General features: G+C 41.3%; 1 protein-coding gene across 1 annotated transcript in view; it reads left to right on the top strand.

The window, feature by feature from the left end:
* The window catches only part of LOC142466798 (uncharacterized), a 129,712-nt gene that overhangs the window by 72,265 nt on the left and 33,216 nt on the right, over positions 1-24,231 (top strand). The window lies entirely within an intron of this gene.

The following is a 24,231-nucleotide window of genomic DNA, read 5'->3' as shown; positions in this document are numbered from 1 at the left end:
CCCGGAAGGAGATAGAAGAAAGAAGAATACAGATGAAGGTGTATTACAAGTAGAAGACCCGTGGATTGGTTTGGATTTTTAGTTTAATGTTTATTATTTTCAATGGTTTATTATTTTATGGGTTCCTGATCGTGGATTGGTTCGTGAGTAAGCTGGGCAACGGGAGTCGGTGGGGGCAAGTAATGGTAAGTGAACTACAGTAAAGAAATGTATTTTATTTAACTTGTTCATTATTTCAAAAGGGTTTTTAACATGTGTATTTTTTTTTTGTTTGTGGTATATCATTTCTTGCCACTGTATGTATGTATGTACAATATATACTGTATGTCTAGAGAGATATACTGTACAGTATACATTCAGGGTAAGAAATGATGATGTTTTAAAAGCTGGATTAGATGTGTTTTTAATTATTTTGTGAGTTTAAAGTATTTTAAAATTAGATAGATGTATTATTCCTTGGTATTGTATTGTGTGTTTGAGGAAGGTCAGGGATAGATAGCCTTGGTTGTACTGTAAAGGTTGTATTTTTGTTGGTACTTATATTTTTTTCAAAGGCTTAATTGTTCTGCTCTAGGCGTGAATCTGTTAATGGTTTCATTGTTCATGATTGAGTGTGAAATGTTTAGGGATGTAAATAATGATTGCTAATTGATTTTTGTTTACGTTGATTAATTTGCAGAATGTATACAGTATGGTGCATAGATTTTATGCATTTTGGAATGTGACTTTTTTCATTGGTTTGTGATCATATACAGTACAGTAGATTGTGAGATCAGTTAGGATTTTTAAAGGAAATTGATTTTAATGTAGTGTCTGTATGGAGAAGTGTTTGGTTGTAGAACAGTATGGTTTTGATAACCCTTCTACATTTATTTGTACTGTATATTTGGTTTATCATGGGTGTGTATATAACGTGTGTATATATATATACTGTATATATCTCTCTCTCTCTCTTTCTCTCTGTCTCTCTGTATGTATATATATACAGTATATATATATAGTTGCATGATGAAGCCACAGTACAAATTCATGGGTGAAGGGTGGGTATCGTGCCTGTGTGGCTTAACCCCTTAATTACCTTTGCGGTTATTATCCGATAAGGTGTTTAAGGGGTTAATTGATATCTGAATGTAATTGCAATGTATTGGCTTTGTATTTGCTATGTATGTTGTGGACAAGACAAGGATTTTGCTGGCAACGGACACTTCGTATTGATGAGGTCAGTAGTACTTTATTTATTTGTATATGCTAGTTAATGTTTTTAATAATGGGCAATTAATCTATTATCCATATCTGGATAATAGTTATTTTGCACATTATTGTACTGTAGGTGTTGGGGGGGAGGGTGTATGTATTGAATGTATAGGCCAGGTTTATTTTTTTTACATTCAGGGTTACTTCCGTGGTTTTGCGTGGGACCTCTGGAGACCACCCGCGGGGAATCCTCGGGTATCCTAAAGGGTAGCAGGCTGGTGGTTCCACGGGTGACACATGCGGGGATGATGATGTGTGGTCCCACTTCTGTGGGGGCACCGCGGACCCGTAGTCTGCGGGCATGACGATGTGTGGTCCCACTTCTGTGGGGGCACCTCCGAGCCGTAGGTGCGGGGATGATGATGTGTGGTCCCACTTCTGTGGGGGCACTGCGGACCCGTAGTGAGCACCCGTGAGTTCCCCAGACCCCCATGGGAACCACCCGAGGCCCCGCAGACACCTGTGGGTTTGACCCGGGGCTCCCAGACATCCTTGGGCCTACCGTGTGGACCCAATTGAGGCTCACGGTGACCCAAGGAGACCACCTGGGCGCCATGGTGCTGGCAGGATCCACCAGCAGGCCTCCAGAACCTGTGGAATGCTGCTGGTAAACTGTAGGTCTGTCCAGGTGCCCTGCCAGCCCACCGGGGACTAGCGTGGGGCTACGTTATGGACCCTGAATGTAAAAGAATAAATCTTGTATTTATGGGGGGGGGGGGCACAGGGGGTGGGTAATGTATTTAATAAATAGAATGCTGTTTATTGTGGGTGATTGTACTGTTTTTATTGTGGGTACTGGGGTGGGGGTGGGGTGTTTCCCCAACGGTATGTGGGTAGGCCTCCCTTGTGGGTACTGACTGGGTGGTTAGGCCTCACGGGTGGGGGGGGGGGGGGTTAGTGTGGGAGGGTATGTAGGCATCCCGAGTGGTGGGTGGGTGAGGGTGGGTTAACCCCTTCATGACTGTAGCGGTTAATAACCGCTATGGTGATTAAGGGGTTAGGGGACATTACTTTGTATGTTTTAATTTTTGTGTCTGTTTTGCAGAAGCGGAGGGGCCATGGCCAGGATGGGGGGGGGGGGGGGTTAACGGTATGTGGGTAGGGGGTGAGGGTGGTTAGCAATGCAGGGAGGGAGATTTACTGGTAACAGAAACATCTCTCTCCCTTCAATGTAATCTGTTTAAAGCCCCCTCCCCCCTAATGTGTGTTTCTGTAAAATCTCTCTCCCTTCAATGTACTGTAATCTGTTTAACAGAAACATTAGGGGGGAAGGGGCTTTAGGCCTTTATATCTCTCTCCCTTCAGTGTAATCTGCTTAACACAAACATTAGGGGGGAAGGGGCTTTAGGCCTTTATATCTCTCTCCCTTCAGTGTAATCTTCTTAACAGAAACATTAGGGGGGAAGGGGCTTTAGGCCTTTATATCTCTCTCCCTTCAGTGTAATCTGCTTAACACAAACATTAGGGGGGAAGGGGTTTTTAAACAATGCTGTGTATAATGTATAAGGTTTTTTACAATTAGATAGATGTAATCCTTGGTATTGTAAGGGTTAGTTTGGTTTTAAATTGTCTTTTCTGGTTGTTACTTACAGTATATATTGATTTTGGTTTACTTGCTTGGTTAAAATACTGTAGTTAAGTTGACTTGTTTGGAAGTGTTTGTACAGTATTTACTGGTAGAGTAGCTTGCAATTATATTGTTAACATTAATTTGCAGAATGTACAGTACTGTATATGGTGCATAGATTTAATGCTATGCATCATTTACAGTATACAATGTACTGTAAATGCAATGTACTGTGTGGATTGTAATGTTATGTTTTACTGTATACTGTATGCTATTCATTAACTTCATTGCTCTACACATCTAGGGATTTCATTCCACCTTACCACCTTTCCTACACATGATTTGTGCTGTAGGCATTGGTTATATTACTGTATGCTAATGCAGATGTGTGATGCTTTGAGACTGTCATTTATACTTTGACAAGTCTACCTTTTGGTGTGTAGTGTGCATTATCCTTAGCGTTGTATACTGTAGGTGCCTTTAAACCCAGTAACCTATTGTGATTCACTTTGATTCTCCCTAGTGTTTTTTGAGTCACTATCCTTTTCATGTTTAGGGTTGACAGTGTGTGTCGTTCCCTAGTGCTGTTCATTAGTGTTTAAGGGTCCATGCCTCTTTTTTAAGTGTTTTTAAATCATGTACTGTTTATTCATCCCTTTTTGCACTGTGTCAAATAAATAAACAAATATATCAATTGCATACCTGAGTGCTCCCATACGGGTTACTTTTTTCTCTTTTCACTCACATACAGTACTGGTATGTATATATATATATATATATATATATATTTATATATATATATATATATATATATATATATATATATATATATATATATATATATATATATATATAGCTGTATGATATATATATATATATACACAGTGTATATATGTATACTGTATATATATATATATATATATATATATATATATATATATATACAGTGTATATATATATACAAAGTATATACTGTACAGTATATATTTATTTCTCTTCATGTCTTTATTTATTTATTTAGATTTATTTATTAATTGTGGGGCTGCTGTGCGTGAATTTTTTTTATTGGGGGTGAGGGGGGTGTTTGGCCCTTGGTGTGAGTTTACGACTTGCAGCAGCAGCACAATTAATAAATATAAATAAATAAATAAATAAATAAATGACAATAAATACATTTGAAATACATTTTTATTGATAGTGTACATGTGCAGGGGGTCTCCGGAGCTGAAGCGCACAGGTTTCAGGTCTGGGGACCCCGTGCCCCCCGAGATACAGGCCCCTTTAGGGGGTGCCGGTATCCCTCTGCTCTGCTTGGTTTACAGGCCACGATCACGTGATCGGGACCTTTAAACGCAGAGCACTCAGCACTCAGAAACACAGGCCAGCCAGATTTAAACACACACACAATAGGGGGAGGTTTTTTTACATAGCTTGCAGGGAAGCTTAACGCACACACACAATAGGGGGATAGGGGGAGGGGTTTTTACATAGATTAGAGAGAAGGCAGGGCGTTTTAAAAGCGAGAATAGGGGGAGGGGGTTTTACATAGATTTTATTTATTTATTTATTTAGATTTATTTATTAATTGTGGGGCTGCTGTGCGTGAATTTTTTTTATTGGGGGTGAGGGGGGTGTTTGGCCCTTGGTGTGAGTTTACGACTTGCAGCAGCAGCACAATTAATAAATATAAATAAATAAATAAATGAAAAATAAATACATTTGAAATACATTTTTATTGATAGTGTACATGTGCAGAGGGTCTCCAGAGCAGAAGCGCACAGGTTTCAGGTCTGGGGACCCCGTGCCCCCCGAGATACAGGCCCCTTTAGGGGGTGCCGGTATCCCTCTGCTCTGCTTGGTTTACAGGCCGCGGTCACGTGATCGGGGCTTTTAACGCAGAGCTGGATACCGGCACCCCCTAAAGGGGCCTGTATCTCGGGGGGCACGGGGTCCCCAGACCTAAAACCAACGCGGTTCAGCTCCGGAGACCCCCTGCACATCTACACTATCAATAAAAATGTATTTCAAATGTATTTATTGTCATTTATTTATTTATTTTTTGGCGGCTGCTGTGTGTATTTTATTGTTGTGGGTTGCGGGAGGGTGGGTGAATGGGGTATTCGCCCCAACGATGGTTGGGGAGGGCTTGCGGGGGGGGGGGGTAGTGGGAGGGCTTAACCCCTTCATGACCGTAGCGGTATTAACTGCTACGATCGTGAAGGGGTTAAGTGCACCCGCAACCCCCCCCCCCCCTCCCGCAAGTCCTAAACTCACACCAAGGGCCAAATACCCCCCTCACCCATCCCCACTACACACAATAAAGCGGGCACGGTGGGTTAACCCCTTCATTGCCTTAGCGGCTATCCGCTATGGTAATGACGCAGCATTTCTGTATTTTTAATAATATTGAGCAGGAGCAGGGGGGGTCCCTGAGCATTAATTTCTGGCTCAGGGAACCCCCTGCTCACTTTACAACATTATTAAAATAATGCTTCTTTACCATAGCGCATAGACGCTAAGGTAAAGAACGAGTGTTTATTTATACTGTATATTGTATGTGTTTTATTGATACTGTACATGTGCAGAGGGTCTCCAGAGCAGAAGCGCACAGGTTTCAGGTCTGGGGACCCCGTGCCCCCCGAGATACAGGCCCCTTTAGGGGGTGCCGGTATCCCTCTGCTCTGCTTGGTTTACAGGCCGCGGTCACGTGATCGGGGCTTTTAACGCAGAGCTGGATACCGGCACCCCCTAAAGGGGCCTGTATCTCGGGGGGCACGGGGTCCCCAGACCTAAAACCAACGCGGTTCAGCTCCGGAGACCCCCTGCACATCTACACTATCAATAAAAATGTATTTCAAATAATTTTTAATGTGCGGATGTTTGCGCAGAGAGAGAGCAGCGGATCTCTCTCTGCTGCAAACACATCTCGCCCCCGCCGCCCATACAATAGTATCATTTATGTATGTGCATATACAGTACAGTACAGTACTGTACAGTACTGTATGTTAGGGCTTACAGGGGTTGTTGTTATACAGTATATATATATATATATATATATATATATACTGCATTACAATTCATTATAGGGGACGGCTTCACAGAGAATAGCTCGCAAGCGCCACCATGTGTATTTTGACGGCATTGCAGTATTGTAACCAGCCGGAATAAAAAGCTTAAATTCCTGCCGGAAAATAACGCAATGCACTCTGGCTGAAAAATATCAGAAACCTGAATACACCCGAGTATACCCGAATTCGCGGGACTAGCCGTGCTCGAATAAAGTGTGTCGCCAGTGTATGGTGTGTATTCTTTTTGTGGGCAGTGCATATTGGCAATATTTGCAGAAGCCACACTTAAAAAATCCTTTAGGAATGTTTTTGACCTTCTTATGTGAATCTGATTGAAAAAGGCTTTTGGATAAAGATGTGGCCAAAGTGTTTGCTTTCTTAAACGCAAATTTTGGTCTGTGTTGAATAATATGTCCCAGATCTGGATCTAGCTTTAATACATTCAAATGTTTAGATACAATGTGTTGAATCTGTGAAGCCTGTCTGCTGAACTTGGTGACGAATAAAGGATTCTCAGAAAATTGGTTCTTTTTTACTTTTTGATTTTTGTTACAATTTATTAACATTTTCCTATCAGAGAGATCAGCATTCGTGAAAGCTAAATCAATATCTTGTTTAGAGTATCCTCTATCAATAAATTTAGAACTCAGATTTTGTGAGTGTTGGAGAAATTTGTCCTGGTCAGAACAGAGTCTTTTATAGCGCAGAAATTGACCTTTTGGAATCCCTTTTGATAAGGGATCTAGGATGACAACTTTTTGCATATAAATATGAGTTTTTGGAATGAGGTTTACAAAAGATGTCAGTTTGAATGGGTGTATTGGGCTCACCATGGAGTGTCACATCCAAATAGTTAATGTTACATGTGTCAGTATTATATGTGAAATTTAAATTAATATGATTTTCTCTTTGATCTTATGTCGTACAATTAGTTCCATAAGTTGAGTAGAACAATTGTCCAATATTTTACGCTAATGTAATTCGAATTCTTTGTCAGGAAAGCCAAATGAGGGCATTTTTTTAACACGTAACCCTCTGGGAATGAGTGACAAGTCAATTGTTATCAAAAATGCCGACAAGGGTGGGGCTATCATAGTGTAGTCATACAATAAATACAGAGAAGAAGCTATCAGACTTTTAAGTGACACACATTTTTACACTAGATTGAGAACAGACCCTACTAAAAGATTCCTTGTTGAACTAGAGACACTGTTGGAGCTTGGTGATGCTCTATATGTTTTATCAACTAAAGAAAGACAATATCTCATGTGTGAGTCCCCTGTGATACCGGTGTTCCACCATCTCCCAAAGATCCATAAGTCATTGGAGAGCCCTCCGGGTCGACCCATTGTCTCTAGTATTGGGTCTTTGGGAGATGGTGTGTCCCGCTATGTGGATCACTTTTTGCAGCCTATTGTACGCTCTCTCCCATCTTTCATACAAGATACAACAGCTTTACTTATTGCTATAGAGAACATAATATGGAAAAAGGGATATAGATGGGTCACCATGGATGTCACATCATTGTACACAATCATAGAACACCGACACGGCCTCAAAACCATTTATCATTATCTTGAATTATCTTCACTCTCCACGGCACAGATCACCTTTATTAATGATTCTATTTTGTTTTTATTGACACACAATTATTTTCTTTTTGATTCACTATTCTATCTTCAAACACAGGGCACGGCTATGGGGACATCCTTTGCACCCTCATATGCCAACCTCTTCATGGGCTTGTGGGAATCTGTTCACATCTTTGGTAGCACTAATAATTTTCGTTCTAATATAATTTTTTATAAAAGATATATTGACGATTTGATTTTCATATGGGATGGTGATTTAATTAGTCTGCACACTTTCATTAACACTTTAAATGTCAATTATATTAATTTAAATTTCACATATAATACTGACACATGTAACATTAACTATTTGGATGTGACACTCCATGGTGAGCCCAATACACCCATTCAAACTGACATCTTTTGTAAACCTCATTCCAAAAACTCATATTTATATGCAAAAAGTTGTCATCCTAGATCCCTTATCAAAGGGATTCCAAAAGGTCAATTTCTGCGCTATAATAGACTCTGTTCTGACCAGGACAAATTTCTCCAACACTCACAAAATCTGAGTTCTAAATGTATTGATAGAGGATACTCTAAACAAGATATTGATTTAGCTTTCACGAATGCTGATCTCTCTGATAGGAAAATGTTAATAAATTGTAACAAAAATCAAAAAGTAAAAAAGAACCAATTTTCTGAGAATCCTTTATTCATCACCAAGTTCAGCAGACAGGCTTCACAGATTCAACACATTGTATCTACTGTAAACATTGGAATGTATTAAAGCTAGATCCAGATCTGGGACATATTATTCAACACAGACCAAAATTTGCGTTTAAGAAAGCAAACACTTTGGCCACATCTTTATCCAAAAGCCTTTTTCAATCAGATTCACATAAGAAGGTCAAAAACATTCCTAAAGGATTCTTTAAGTGTGGCTTCTGCAAATATTGCCAATATGCACTGCCCACAAAAAGAATACACACCATATCTCCTAATAATAAATATAGAATTACAACTTTTATTAATTGTCATACGAGTTATGTTGTATATGTTATCCTGTGTGGATGCAATGCCAAATATGTGGGTAGGACCATCAGACCTCTACATATTACTCGACCTCTCTGCAGCATTCGACACCGTGGACCACCCTCTTCTCCTTCACATTCTCCATACTCTTGGTATTCGGAACAAAGCTTTATCCTGGATCTCCTCTTACCTCTCCCATCGTACCTTCAGTGTCTCTTTTGCTAACACCTCCTCCTCCTCTATTGATCTCTCTGTGGGGGTACCCCAGGGCTCTGTCCTGGGACCCCTTCTCTTTTCTCTCTACACACTCTCTCTAGGTGACCTAATCACATCTTTTGGGTTTAAATATCACCTCTATGCTGACGACACACAAATTTACCTTTCAACCCCTGACCTTACACCTGCTATACAGACCAAAGTTTCTGAATGCCTCTCTGGAATATCATCCTGGATGGCCATCCGCCGACTGAAACTTAACATGGCAAAAACAGAGCTCCTTATACTACCTCCCAAACCTGGCCCTACTACATCCTTCCACATTGCTATTGGAAATACGATCATTCACCCAGTAGCCCAAGCACGCTGCCTAGGGGTCACACTTGATTCCTCTCTCTCATTCTCCTCTCATATTCAAAACGTTTCTAAAACTTGTCGCTTTTTCCTCCGCAATATCACAAAGATACGCCCTTTCCTCTGTTACTCAACTGCTAAAACTCTGACTCAGGCCCTCATTCTCTCACGTCTCGATTACTGCAACCTCCTGCTGTCCGGCCTTCCTACCTCTCACCTGTCTCCCCTACAATCTATCCTAAACACTGCTGCCAGAATCACTCTACTCTTTCCTAAATCTGTCTCAGCGTCTCCCCTGCTGAAATCCCTCTCCTGGCTTCCGATTAAATCGCGTATCTCACACTCAATTCTACTGCTCACTTTTAAAGCTTTACATTCTTCTGCCCCTCATTACATCTCAGCCCTAATTTCTCGCTATGCACCATCACGACTCTTGCGTTCTTCTCAAGGATGTCTTCTTTCTACCCCCTTTGTATCTAAAGCTCTCTCCCGCCTTAAACCTTTCTCACTTTCTGCCCCACACCTCTGGAATGCTCTTCCCCTCAATACCCGACTAGCCCCCTCGCTATCCACCTTTAAGACCCACCTTAAGACACATCTGCTTAAAGAAGCATATGAGTAGCACTGGATAATCATGGACACATGACACAAAGCTTGGCCTTCTGCAGACGCACTTACTAGTATTCCCTCCTACTGTCTCTGTACGTTCTCCCTACCTACCAATTAGATTGTAAGCTCCTCGGAGCAGGGACTCCTTCCTTAATGTTACTTTTACAGTATGTCTGAAGCACTTATTCCCATGATGTGTTATTTATATTTGTTATTTATATGACATGTATTACTACTGGGAAGCGCTATGTACATTTTATGGCGCTATACAAATAAAGACATACATACATACATACATATCAGAGCATATCAGATTAATTAATCTAATAGGATCTTTTACATCCTGTATCCAAACATTTTACTCTCTGTTCTTCTGGTGGGTTACAGAATTTTAGATTCCATGGCATTGTGCATATTCCTCCATATATTAGAGGGGGCAACAGATTAAATCGGCTAAATAAAATGGAGATGCAGTGGATTTTGTCCCTGAACACCTTACAACCCAATGGGTTAAATGTGGAGTGGGAATTAAAGCATTTTCTTTTTGATTAATATGTTTTCAGCCCCCCACCCCCCACTTGCTTATCCTTCTCTGACACCCCCCACCCATTCCCCCTTCCCCTCCCCCTCCCCCCCTCCTCTTCCTCCCATTCCCCCCCCTCCTCTTCCTCCCCTTTCCCTTTCCCACTTCATTCAGGGTTTATTGCCATTAACCTTAATGCCACCAATCAAGTGCATGTTGTTGCTTATTGATACTTTATCCTCCATGTGGATGTCCCATTCAATCAGTCATTTATATATGATATCAGTATATCTGCTACATTTATTGTTTTTAATATGGACCAGTTCTTCATCTATATTTTTATGTTTATTCATACTATGTCTTAGGACTGTATATAGTTTATATATGTCTCGCTAGTTTATATTGATTTTAACTGGTTTGCTTAAGACTGGATAGGCTTGTTACCCACCTCACCTGATGCTCATTAGTATCTTGTACAGGTGTTTGTGTTTACACTGCCTATATGTATGTTACTTTCACTACTGATGGATCACTCTTTGACAAAGGCCTGAGGGCTGAAACGTTAGAGGATCCATCAGCAGCATACTGTTGTTCAATAAACATTTTTAGTCACCACCTTAGCTGTCCTCTTATGCTTTACGGCTGTGCTCCGCTCCTGTCTCCTGTTGGAGAGATTTCTTGTAATCTGTGTAAGACACCCTCCCCCTACCTATTGTGTCTGTTAAACTTCCCTGCCTTGACTAATTTATGTAAAATCCCCTCCCCCTATTGTGTCTGTTAAACTTCCCTGCCTTGACTAATCTGTGTAAGCCCCCCTCCCCCTATTGTGTAGGTTAAATCTCCCTGGCCTGTGTTTCTGTGAGTGCAGTGTATGTAAATGTGGGGTGGGGGAGGGGGATCCCGTGTAAATATAATGCAGCGCCTCACTGCCAATGGCCCACCCCGTGAGGCCTAACCACACCCATACCCACTTACCCACTACCTACCTGCCCATGGCCCCTCCGCTGCTGCAAAACAGAGACAAAAATTAAAACATCCAAAGTAATGTCCCCTAACCCCTTAATCACCATAGCGGTTATTAACCGCTACAGTCATTAAGGGGTTAACCCACCCTCACCCACCACTCGGGATGCCTACATACCCTCCCACACTACCCCCACCCCCCCGTGAGGCCTAACCACCTTCACCCAGTACCCACAAGGGAGGCCTACCCACATACCATTGGGGAAACCCCCCCCCCACCCCTAGTACCCACAATAAAAACAATACAGTGACCCACAATAAACATCATTCTATTTATTAAATACATTACCCACCCCCTGTGCCCCCCCATAAATACAAGATTTATACTTTTACATACAAGGTTCATAACGCAGCCCCACGCGAGTCCCCGGTGGGCTGGCGAGGCACTTGGACAGACCTACAGGTACCAGCAGCCCTTTTTAAACAGGTTCTGGAGGCCTGCTGGTGGGTCCCGCCAGCACCATGGCTCCCAGGTGGTCTCCTTGGGTCACCGTGGGCCACAATTGGGTCCCCACGGTAGGCCCGTGGATGTCTGGGAGCCCCGGGTCAGACCCACAGGTGTCTGCGGGGCCTCGGGTGGTTCCGACGGGGGTCTGGCGAACTCACGAGTGCTCACTACGGGTCCGCGGTGCCCCCACAGAAGTGGGACCACACATCATCATCCCCACACCTACGGGTCGGCGGTGCCCCCACAGAAGTGGGACCACACAGCTTCATCCCCGCAGACTACAGGTCGGCGGTGCCCCCACAGATGTGAGGCCACCGCTTCATCCCCGCTTGTGTCACCTGTGAAACCACCAGCCTGATACCCGTGGGATACCCGAGGAAACCACAGGTGGTCTCCAGAGGTCCCACGCAGAACCACGGAACAAACCCTGAATGTAAAAAAAATAAACCTGGCCTATACATTCAATACATACACCACCCCCCCCCCCCCAACACCTACAGTACAATAATGTGCAAAATAACTATTATCCAGATATGGATAATAGATTAATTGCCCATTATTAAAAACATTAACTAGCATATTCAATTAAATAAAGTACTACTGACCTCATCAATACGAAGTGTCCGTCGCCAGCAACATCCTTGTCTTGCCCACAAAATACATAGCATATACAAAGCCAATACATTGCAATTACATTCAGATATCAATTAACCCCTTAAACACCTTATCAGATAATAACCGCAAAGGTAATTAAGGAGTTAAGCCACACTGGCCTGATACCCACCCTTCACCCATGAATTTGTACAGTGGCTTCATCATGCAACTATATATACAGTATATATATATATATATATGTATATACACAGAGATATATATATATATATATATATATATATATATATATATATATATATATATATATATATATATGACAAACAAAAAAGAAAAAAACAGCGCCTCTATTAAGCCAAATCAATAAAGTGCATGAACTGTATATAATAATAAAGGATAATAATATATAATAAATAAACAATATAAACTATATAGTAAAAAATATATATTCAAATCAATAAAACTGTAAACCATGAACTTATTAGATAAATATATAAATATGCAATATAAAATATCAAAAACAGAAAAAAGAAGGTATAAAAACCAGTCCTCAAAAATAAGTCCAATAATGATGTGGGTTCCGGTATGGAGGGTCTCCGGCAGCTCTCAGTGTGGTCAAACCAGGTCCACAGTGAATCTAGGGGAAAAAAAGGAAGAGAGAGCGCACGCCCATAGCGTAAAATTGTATTTTAATGAGGGGAGGGGGAAAGGGGGGAATGCACTCACAAGGGTACAATAAAATCAAGCATTGCGTGATATAATCACCACCATCCGGTACGTGTCTGCAACGTCTTGGGGCAGTCCCTGTCTTGCAGTCTCAGGATCGTACTCCTAAACAGATGTCCAGAGCAGATGGTATTCACTCCTGCAGTATAAGAGTCCTGTAAGATGGCTCCGTGTTGTAGGGGCTTCTGCAGCAGTTGCGCATGGATCAGTCCGTTCCAGCGCTCGTTGATGACGTCAGTGTCAATGCGTCTGACGTAATGACGCTCCCTGACGCGTTTCATCACTCTCGGGTAACTTTCTCAAAGGGTAGTGTGGAGATGGGGGAGGTCCGGTATTTATATAAAGAGTCCAATCATCTCAATTACTTTGATCGTCCCCCTTTCTCAGCTGAAAGTGCTAGGTGCTCATACATATGTGCAAATGCCTTAATACAAGTTTTTTGAAAATAGAAAGTATTTAAAAAAGCTTGCTGGAATGGAGATAAACAGTACATACTATATCACATGAAACATATAGCTCGCCATAAATGAATCTTAAGGGGAACTACCTCCCAAATATTATAACATTAAGGTCACATTAAATAGGTTCATCGCAGAAACAATGTAGAATTTGATTTTAAGATTACCAAATAGATGGAGGTATATGGATCAAAAAATGAACCAAATGGAGCTCCCCCCTAAATTCATTCTGGAATACATATTAATGCCAATATTACATAAATCATCACAGGGGTCATGACAAATAGATGACACAAAAATCATATAATATAAACACTATACGTGATAAATATTTAACCCCTTAAATGACAAATATCCCAATGACCTATGTAAACAAGGAGATACTAGGAAATACATAACAAACATATACAATACCTATGCCACGGACAAAGCTAGCTATCAGGAAGAGTAAGGATATATGGATAAAACAAAATTTACAGTATATATAAAAATATCACTATATAACTATATAAAAGTGTTTCTCAAAACCTGTTAGTGCATTTCAATAACCTCGTGATTTTATTAAGTGCTCAGTGAAAGTGAATAATTTAAACTCTGCTATTTAAATGTGTGTCTAATACTAGGGTTAATTCCATGTGCTGGAAAGGAGTGCCTAGAATGTATAAAAGTATATGTAGGAAGATAAATATAATATTATCATTAAAGTGTGTATGTGTATTGATCAAACTAACCATAGAACCCATGAATAATATCCATTATTTTGTGAAAACCATCAATAATTAAAATATTTAAAAAATAATAATATATATATATTCAAAAAACGTACATATTGAAAAAATATATATTTCAAAAGTAATTTGATATTGTGTAAACATTTTTGGAAGGATGGTGATGACCCCTACTCAGAGGCAGGAGGAGGGACCGGGGCAAGGATGTGGGATAGGGAGGGAGGGGGAGGGATGGGTATGAGGAAATGAGGGGGGGGGGTGGGGGGATAGGAGGAGGGAGGGGGGAGGGAGAGGGGAGGGAAGGGACTGTGTGGGATCTATGTACCCCAAGGAGAGAACCAGACAGAAGATGGCAGAGGGCAGAGGAAATCTAGCAGGAGGAGACGTCCAAGGAAACATTACGTGAAAGTACTCACATCGAGACATTCATTGAGTCCACCCGGGCTGAGAGTGCCCAATTGGTGGATCCAAAAAGTCTCCCGCCTACACAGGGTTTTAAACCGGTCACCACCAAGGACACTTGGAGAGATGTACTCAATTCCCATTATTTTCATAGTTTTAGGATCTTGTTGATGAAAATTTTTGAAATGTCTAGATAAACTATGATTATTAAGACCCTTAATGACATTTCTCCTATGTTCTAGGAACCGCGTTCCAAGTGTCCTGGTGGTGCGTCCCACATATTTTAAATTGCATCCACATTGGATCAAATATATTACATATGTGCTGAGGCAGTTGATTGAACTTTTAATAGCATGAGTGGTACCTCTGGTGGAAGAACAGACCTGGGCCTGACTCAGGAGATGCCTACAGGTGATGCATCGACTACGACCACATGAGTGGTTCCCTAATGGACCCTTTTGAAGTTTAGCAGTAGTAGTAGAACTAGGAGAGGACCTCAATCTAGTAGGAGCTAAAATGCTTTTCATGTTTCTAGCTTTCCTATATATCACCCTCACTCTTTCGGGTAAGGTAGGTCCTAGATATGGGTCGCACTTAAGGACAGACCAGTGATCATTTAGAATTTTATTGATAGATCTATAGTACTGATTGTAGTTTGTAATAAACCTACATGTCGATGCCTCCATCTCTGAACGAACTAATGGAGTATCGTAACCGAGGCGAATCCCCTTGTTACCCTTGTTTTTTGACTGATTCAATAAGGTGGATCTGTCCGATGAGCTCACCTTGCTGAAAGAGTCTGAAATCAAAACTGGATCATACCCCTTGGAAAGAAACCTCCTTCCAAGTATAACAGACTGGTCCTTAAAATCAACATCCCTTGTGCAGTTCCTACGTATTCTGTGGAACTGTCCCAAGGGAATGTTGTTGAGCCACTGTTTGTGATGGTTGCTGGATGCATGAACATAGCTATTTACAGACACAGTTTTGAAATGCGTGGTGGTGATAATATTCAAGTCCGTGTCTGTACTAAGAGCCAGATCTAAAAAGACAGTGGAGAGATTGCTAATCTCAAATGTAAATTTAAGTCCTAACAAGTTGTCATTGAAGGAACCCAAAATACCAGATAACACCGATTTATCCCCATCCCAAATCATAATGATATCATCTATGAAACGGCCATGTATACGAGACCCGCCCCAAGCAAGGTGTTCTGCCACACAGAGGACTCCTCCCAGTGCCCCAAAAAAAGGTTGGCATAGCTGGGAGCGAATCTCGTACCCATGGCCGTTCCACAGATTTGTAGATAAAATTTATTTTCAAATAAAAAATAATTGTGAGTGAGGATAAAGTGAATACTTTGTAAAATGAAATTCTTGTGTTTCTCTGGAAAAAGTGGATCCCTATCCAACCAATATTTGATGGCCTTCAACCCCCTGGCATGTTCAATACAGGTATAAAGTGATGTAACATCACATGTGGCCCATAGATAGGTGGATTTCCACCTAATTTCGGAGATGGAATCAATGACATGGAGCGTGTCCCTAACATGGGACCTGAGCGAAGGTACATAGGGATGGAGAAAGTAATCAACATATTGGGACAGGCTCGATGTCATCGACTCCACCCCTGATACTATGGGTCTGCCAGGGGGGTTAGATAGGGATTTGTGCACTTTAGGTAAGTGATAAAAGATGGGAGTGCGGGGATGTGAGGAATATAAAAACTTAAACTCTGATTTTGAAATGATACCATCACCCAGTGCAGTGGTAAGGAGCTCCCTCAATGACAACTGGTAGGATTCCACTGGATCGGACTCTAATAAGGTGTAGGAGGCCAGGTCACCCAAGAGTCTATGCGCCTCAAGGAGGTAGGCACACAGATCCTGGATGACTATGCCTCCCCCTTATCGGCTTGTCTAATGACTATATCGTGGTTGGCCTTTAGCTTGTTCAATGCGTCCAGCTCCCCCTTGGATAAATTGTGTTTAAATTTGGTGGGTTTAGCACACAGTAGCTCAAAGTCACGTAGGACCAGGTTGTAGAACGTGTCCACAAATCCCCCCTTAAAATGGTATGGGAAGAAAACTGACCTAGGTGCAAATGGTGAATGTATAATATTACAATCCTCCTCAAAGTCTTCTTCCACAGACCTGGTGGGATAGATGGACCGCTCAAATTGATCAATAAATTCTGGTGATCCAGATATCGAGTCCGACTCTCTCAGCAACGAAGTGAGCGCATCAATGCAGACTTTCTCCTGTGTATCAAAGACAACAGTGGAATCATTAACCTTAGTGTTTATCTCCTTCATCTTATAATGTCTAGTCAATGTCATTTTCCTAATGTAACTATTCAGATCAATGAAGAGTTGGAATGAATTGGGGCCAGTATTTGGCGAGAAGGAAAGGCCCTTTTCTAACAGTGACTTGTCTGAATCCGTCAATGTGATAGTTGAGAGCTTAAATACATTGCCACTATCTATATCTGTGGCTACTCTTCCTCTGTTTTCCTTCTTCCTCTGGACGACTCTGCCTGCCCTAACTCCTCTGCTCCTCTTTTTCCCTGCCCAGATGGTCTGTTTGGGGCCTCTCGGTCCCAAAGGGGATAGTGTCTGTCTGGGTCTCTCCCTTTCAACCTCCCCTCCTGTCTCGGAGTCCTGTCCAAAAAATGAGCTGACCTATGGGTAGTATTGGGTTCCTTGGGCCTTGCCCCTCCACCAGTATCAGCTGACACCCCGTCCGTCCCACGCACCTCAGGTCCACCAGGTCTCTCCCCAGCGTCCCCAGGGAGAAGCTCGACCTCAAGGACCGAGTAACTTCCACCAGTGTGTGACTGTGGGGGACCCCTAGAGGGACCCTGTGTGCCCTGCTGTGCCGTGTGACTGGAGGGGGCGTAGCTGGATGGTTCCCTGGATCGATGGGAACCACCTCTTCCAGACCTGGAACCTGACCTGTACCTACCTCCCTTCCTATAATTGAAGTTCTGAGTCCGTTTCCAGACCCTTACTTTATCCGTGGCACAGTCCTCCTTATCACGATTAAGTTTAGTGTCTTTCCTGTCAATAATCTCTTTTTCAAAAGTGATGACTCTCCTACTAGTTTTCTCATCATATTCTTTAAACTCTTCGGTGTCACAATGTGGTCTCAATACAACCTGGATATTCTCTATCTCCAATTCCAACTCTCTAACTTTGGAATCTCTAAAATCAATTAAAAGTTTCATTAATGAAAATGAACACCTTTCTAGTGTCTCATTCCATTCCCTGGTAAAATCTATGTTTGTTTCAAATGTAGGGGATTTCATCACCCTTAAACCTCTGGGGATGATCTTACGATCTACATAATCTTGTAGGGAACAAGCGTCCCACCAATGCCTCATCTCTTCTTTCATAAGTGTTTCTAATTTAAAGAAATTCCCTTTTAAATCTATTTTATCCTCACTATCCATATTAGTCTCTATATTAGGTGATGGAATTAAACCACTCCTTCTGGATTGCCTCTCTTTCGCTGATTGCATCATATTTGCAAACAATATATACAACACTTAAAATTGAGGCTGCTGCTTGTGGGTTAGATATAGGACAAACAAAAAAGAAAAAAGCAGCGCCTCTATTAAGCCAAATCAATAAAGTGCATGAACTGTATATAATAATAAATGATAATAATATATAATAAATAAACAATATAAACTATATAGTAAAAAATATATATTCAAATCAATAAAACTGTAAACCATGAACTTATTAGATAAATATATAAATATGCAATATAAAATATCAAAAACAGAAAAAAGAAGGTATAAAAACCAGTCCTCAAAAATAAGTCCAATAATGATGTGGGTTCCGGTATGGAGGGTCTCCGGCAGCTCTCAGTGTGGTCAAACCAGGTCCACAGTGAATCTAGGGGAAAAAAAGGAAGAGAGAGCGCACGCCCATAGCGTAAAATTGTATTTTAATGAGGGGAGGGGGAAAGGGGGGTAAAAAATGCACTCACAAGGGTACAATAAAATCAAGCATTGCGTGATATAATCACCACCATCCGGTACGTGTCTGCAACGTCTTGGGGCAGTCCCTGTCTTGCAGTCTCAGGATCGTACTCCTAAACAGATGTCCAGAGCAGATGGTATTCACTCCTGCAGTATAAGAGTCCTGTAAGATGGCTCCGTGTTGTAGGGGCTTCTGCAGCAGTTGCGCATGGATCAGTCCGTTCCAGCGCTCGTTGATGACGTCAGTGTCAATGCGTCTGACGTAATGACGCTCCCTGACGCGTTTCGCACTCTCGGGTAACTTTCTCAAAGGGTAGTGTGGAGATGGGGGAGGTCCGGTATTTATATAAAGAGTCCAATCATCTCAATTACTTTGATCGTCCCCCTTTCTCAGCTGAAAGTGCTAGGTGCTCATACATATGTGCAAATGCCTTAATACAAGTTTTTTGAAAATAGAAAGTATTTAAAAAAGCTTGCTGGAATGGAGATAAACAGTACATACTATATCACATGAAACATATAGCTCGCCATAAATGAATCTTAAGGGGAACTACCTCCCAAATATTATAACATTAAGGTCACATTAAATAGGTTCATCGCAGAAACAATGTAGAATTTGATTTTAAGATTACCAAATAGATGGAGGTATATGGATCAAAAAATGAACCAAATGGAGCTCCCCCCTAAATTCATTCTGGAATACATATTAATGCCAATATTACATAAATCATCACCGGGGTCATGACAAATAGATGACACAAAAATCATATTATATAAACACTATACGTGATAAATATTTAACCCCTTAAATGACAAATATCCCAATGACCTATGTAAACAAGGAGATACTAGGAAATACATAACAAACATATACAATACCTATGCCACGGACAAAGCTAGCTATCAGGAAGAGTAAGGATATATGGATAAAACAAAATTTACAGTATATATAAAAATATCACTATATAACTATATAAAAGTGTTTCTCAAAACCTGTTAGTGCATTTCAATAACCTCGTGATATTATTAAGTGCTCAGTGAAAGTGAATAATTTAAACTCTGCTATTTAAATGTGTGTCTAATACTAGGGTTAATTCTATGTGCTGGAAAGGAGTGCCTAGAATGTATAAAAGTATATGTAGGAAGATAAATATAATATTATCATTAAAGTGTGTATGTGTATTGATCAAACTAACCATAGAACCCATGAATAATATCCATTATTTTGTGAAAACCATCAATAATTAAAATATTTAAAAAATAATAATATATATATATTCAAAAAACGTACATATTGAAAAAATATATATTTCAAAAGTAATTTGATATTGTGTAAACATTTTTGGAAGGATGGTGATGACCCCTACTCAGAGGCAGGAGGAGGGACCGGGGCAAGGATGTGGGATAGGGAGGGAGGGGGAGGGATGGGTATGAGGAAATGAGGGGGGGGGGGTGGGGGGATAGGAGGAGGGAGGGGGGAGGGAGAGGGGAGGGAAGGGACTGTGTGGGATCTATGTACCCCAAGGAGAGAACCAGACAGAAGATGGCAGAGGGCAGAGGAAAGCTAGCAGGAGGAGACGTCCAAGGAAACATTACGTGAAAGTACTCACATCGAGACATTCATTGAGTCCACCCGGGCTGAGAGTGCCCAATTGGTGGATCCAAAAAGTCTCCCGCCTACACAGGGTTTTAAACCGGTCACCACCAAGGACACTTGGAGAGATGTACTCAATTCCCATTATTTTCATAGTTTTAGGATCTTGTTGATGAAAATTTTTGAAATGTCTAGATAAACTATGATTATTAAGACCCTTAATGACATTTCTCCTATGTTCTAGGAACCGCGTTCCAAGTGTCCTGGTGGTGCGTCCCACATATTTTAAATTGCATCCACATTGGATCAGATATATTACATATGTGCTGAGGCAGTTGATTGAACTTTTAATAGCATGAGTGGTACCTCTGGTGGAAGAACAGACCTGGGCCTGACTCAGGAGATGCCTACAGGTGATGCATCGACTACGACCACATGAGTGGTTCCCTAATGGACCCTTTTGAAGTTTAGCAGTAGTAGTAGAACTAGGAGAGGACCTCAATCTAGTAGGAGCTAAAATGCTTTTCATGTTTCTAGCTTTCCTATATATCGTAACCGAGGCGAATCCCCTTGTTACCCTTGTTTTTTTTTCTTTCCAAGGGGTATGATCCAGTTTTGATTTCAGACTCTTTCAGCAAGGTGAGCTCATCGGACAGATCCACCTTATTGAATCAGTCAAAAAACAAGGGTAACAAGGGGATTCGCCTCGGTTACGATACTCCATTAGTTCGTTCAGAGATGGAGGCATTGACATGTAGGTTTATTACAAACTACAATCAGTCCTATAGATCTATCAATAAAATTCTAAATGATCACTGGTCTGTCCTTAAGTGCGACCCATATCTAGGACCTACCTTACCCGAAAGAGTTCAATCAACTGCCTCAGCACATATGTAATATATCTGATCCAATGTGGATGCAATTTAAAATATGTGGGACGCACCACCAGGACACTTGGAACGCGGTTCCTAGAACATAGGAGAAATGTCATTAAGGGTCTTAATAATCATAGTTTATCTAGACATTTCAAAAAATTTCATCAACAAGATCCTAAAACTATGAAAATAATGGGAATTGAGTACATCTCTCCAAGTGTCCTTGGTGGTGACCGGTTTAAAACCCTGTGTAGGCGGGAGACTTTTTGGATCCACCAATTGGGCACTCTCAGCCCGGGTGGACTCAATGAATGTCTCGATGTGAGTACTTTCACGTAATGTTTCCTTGGACGTCTCCTCCTGCTAGATTTCCTCTGCCCTCTGCCATCTTCTGTCTGGTTCTCTCCTTGGGGTACATAGATCCCACACAGTCACTTTAATGATAATATTATATTTATCTTCCTACATATACTTTTATACATTCTAGGCACTCCTTTCCAGCACATGGAATTAACCCTAGTATTAGACACACATTTAAATAGCAGAGTTTAAATTATTCACTTTCACTGAGCACTTAATAATAAGTTATTGAAGGTTATTGAAATGCACTAACAGGTTTTCAGAAACACTTTTATATAGTTATATAGTGATATTTTTATATATACTGTAAATTTTGTTTTATCCATATATCCTTACTCTTCCTGATAGCTAGCTTTGTCCGTGGCATAGGTATTGTATATGTTTGTTATGTATTTCCTAGTATCTCCTTGTTTACATAGGTCATTGGGATATTTGTCATTTAAGGGGTTAAATATTTATCACGTATAGTGTTTATATTATATGATTTTTGTGTCATCTATTTGTCATGACCCCTGTGATGATTTATGTAATACTGCACCGACACACTTTATTCGAGCAAATACCCAGTATGTATCTGGCAGATACCTGGAATGCGCCGCTCCTCACCTCTGACAAGCCCCGTTGTGTTTGCCTTCCCAGCCTGGGTTCATGCCTGGCTGACGGGCGGCTGATCTGTTAAATGATAATGATTAGGATTTAATAGGCTGCAATGCTTCGCGTGTCTACCAGATGGCATAAATTCATGAATTGTAATGCAGTATATATATATATACTGTGCAGTATTTCAGCCAGCGGGAATAAAATGCTTCAATCCCTGCCTGGAAAATAACCCAATATACTCGGGCAGAAAACAGTCACAAACCTCAATACACCCGGGTATACCCGAATTCGTGGGACTAGCCGAGCTCGAATAAAGTGTGTCGCCAGTGTATTGGCATTAATATGTATTCACAGGCTAAATTATTCTGCTCCAGGTGTGAATTAGTTAATTGTTTCATTGTTCGGGATGGACTGTCAATTGTTTAGGGATGTAAATAATGATTGCTAATTGATTTTTGTTTACTTGATTGGTTAAAATAGTTTACTTGTATGGAAGTATTTGTATTTTGCTTGCAATGATATTGTTAACATTCATTTGCAGAATGTATATGGTGCATAGATTTTATGCATCATTTATACAATGTAAATGCAATGTATTGATTGGAATGTAAGGTGTTTCATTGACATTTGATGATTTAGATTGTAAGATCAGTTAGGATTATTAAAGGAAATTCATTGTAATGTAGTGTGTCTGTATGGAGAAGTGTTATTTGTAGGACAGTATGGTTTTGATAACCCTTCTACATTTATTTGTATATTGGTTCATCATGTGTGTGTATATACTGTATATATATATATACATGAATTTGTACAGTGGCTTCATCATGCAACTATATATACAGTATATATGTGTGTATATACATATATATATATATATATATATATATATATACATAGTTGCATGATGAAGCAATATAAATCTCTGTGTACTGCACCGACACAATTTATTCGAGCAAATACCCAGTATGTAACTGGCAGATACCTGGAATGCGCCGCTCCTTACCTCTGACAAGCCCCGTTGCGTTTGCCTTCCCAGCCTGGGTTCATGCCTGGCTGACGGGCGGCTGATCTGTTAAATGATAATGATTAGGATTTAATAGGCTGCAATGCTTCGCGTGTCTACCAGATGGCATAAATTCATGAATTGTAATGCAGTATATATATATACTGTGCAGTATTACAGCCAGCGGGAATAAAATGCTTAAATCCCTGCCTGGAAAATACCTCAATGCACTCGGGCAGAAAACAGTCACAAATCTCAATACACCCGGGTATACCCGAATTCGTGGGACTAGCCGAGCTCGAATAAAGTGTGTCGCCAGTGTATATACATATATATATATATACTGTATATACAGTTGCATGATGAAGCAACTGTACAAATTCATGGGTGAATGGTGGGTATCGGGCCAGTGTGGCTTAACCCCTTAATTACATTTGCGGTTATTATCTGATAAGGGGTTTAAGGGGTTAATTGATATCTGCATGTAATTGCAATGTATTGGCTTTGTATTTGCTATGTATTTTGTGGGCAAGACAAGGATGTTGCTGGCGACGGACACTTCGTATTGAGTAGGTCAGTAGTACTTTATTTATTTGTATATGCTAGTTAATGTTTTTAATAATGGGCAATTAATCTATTATCCATATCTGGATAATAGTTATTTTGCACATTATTGTACTGTAGGTGTTGGGGGGGGGGGGTGTATGTATTGAATGTATAGGCCAGGTTTATTTTTTTTACATTCAGGGTTTGTTCCGTGGTTCTGCGTGGGACCTCTGGAGACCACCCGTGGATTTCCTCGGGTATCCCACGGGTATCAAGCTGGTGGTTCCACGGGTGACACATGCGGGGTTGAAGCGGTGGCTTCACATCTGTGGGGGCACCGCCGACCCGTAGGTGCGGGGATGATGATGTGTGGTCCCACTTCTGTGGGGAACCGCGGACCCGTAGTGAGCACTCGTGAGTTCCCCAGACCCCCGTGGGAACCACCCGAGGCCCCGCAGACACCTGTGGGTCTGACCCGGGGCTCCCAGACATCCGTGGGCCTACCGTGGGGACCCAATTGTGGCCCACGGTGACCTAAGGAGACAACCTGGGGGCCATGGTGCTGGCGGGACCCACCAGCAGGCCTCCAGAACCTGTTTAAAAAGGGCTGCTGGTACCCTGTAGGTCTGTCCAGGTGCCCCGCCAGCCCACCGGGGACTCGCGTGGGGCTGCG

Source organism: Ascaphus truei, chromosome 15 (assembly GCF_040206685.1).
Source record: "Ascaphus truei isolate aAscTru1 chromosome 15, aAscTru1.hap1, whole genome shotgun sequence".
Classification (NCBI taxonomy): domain Eukaryota; kingdom Metazoa; phylum Chordata; class Amphibia; order Anura; family Ascaphidae; genus Ascaphus; species Ascaphus truei.
This window is presented reverse-complemented; position numbering and strand designations above follow the sequence as displayed.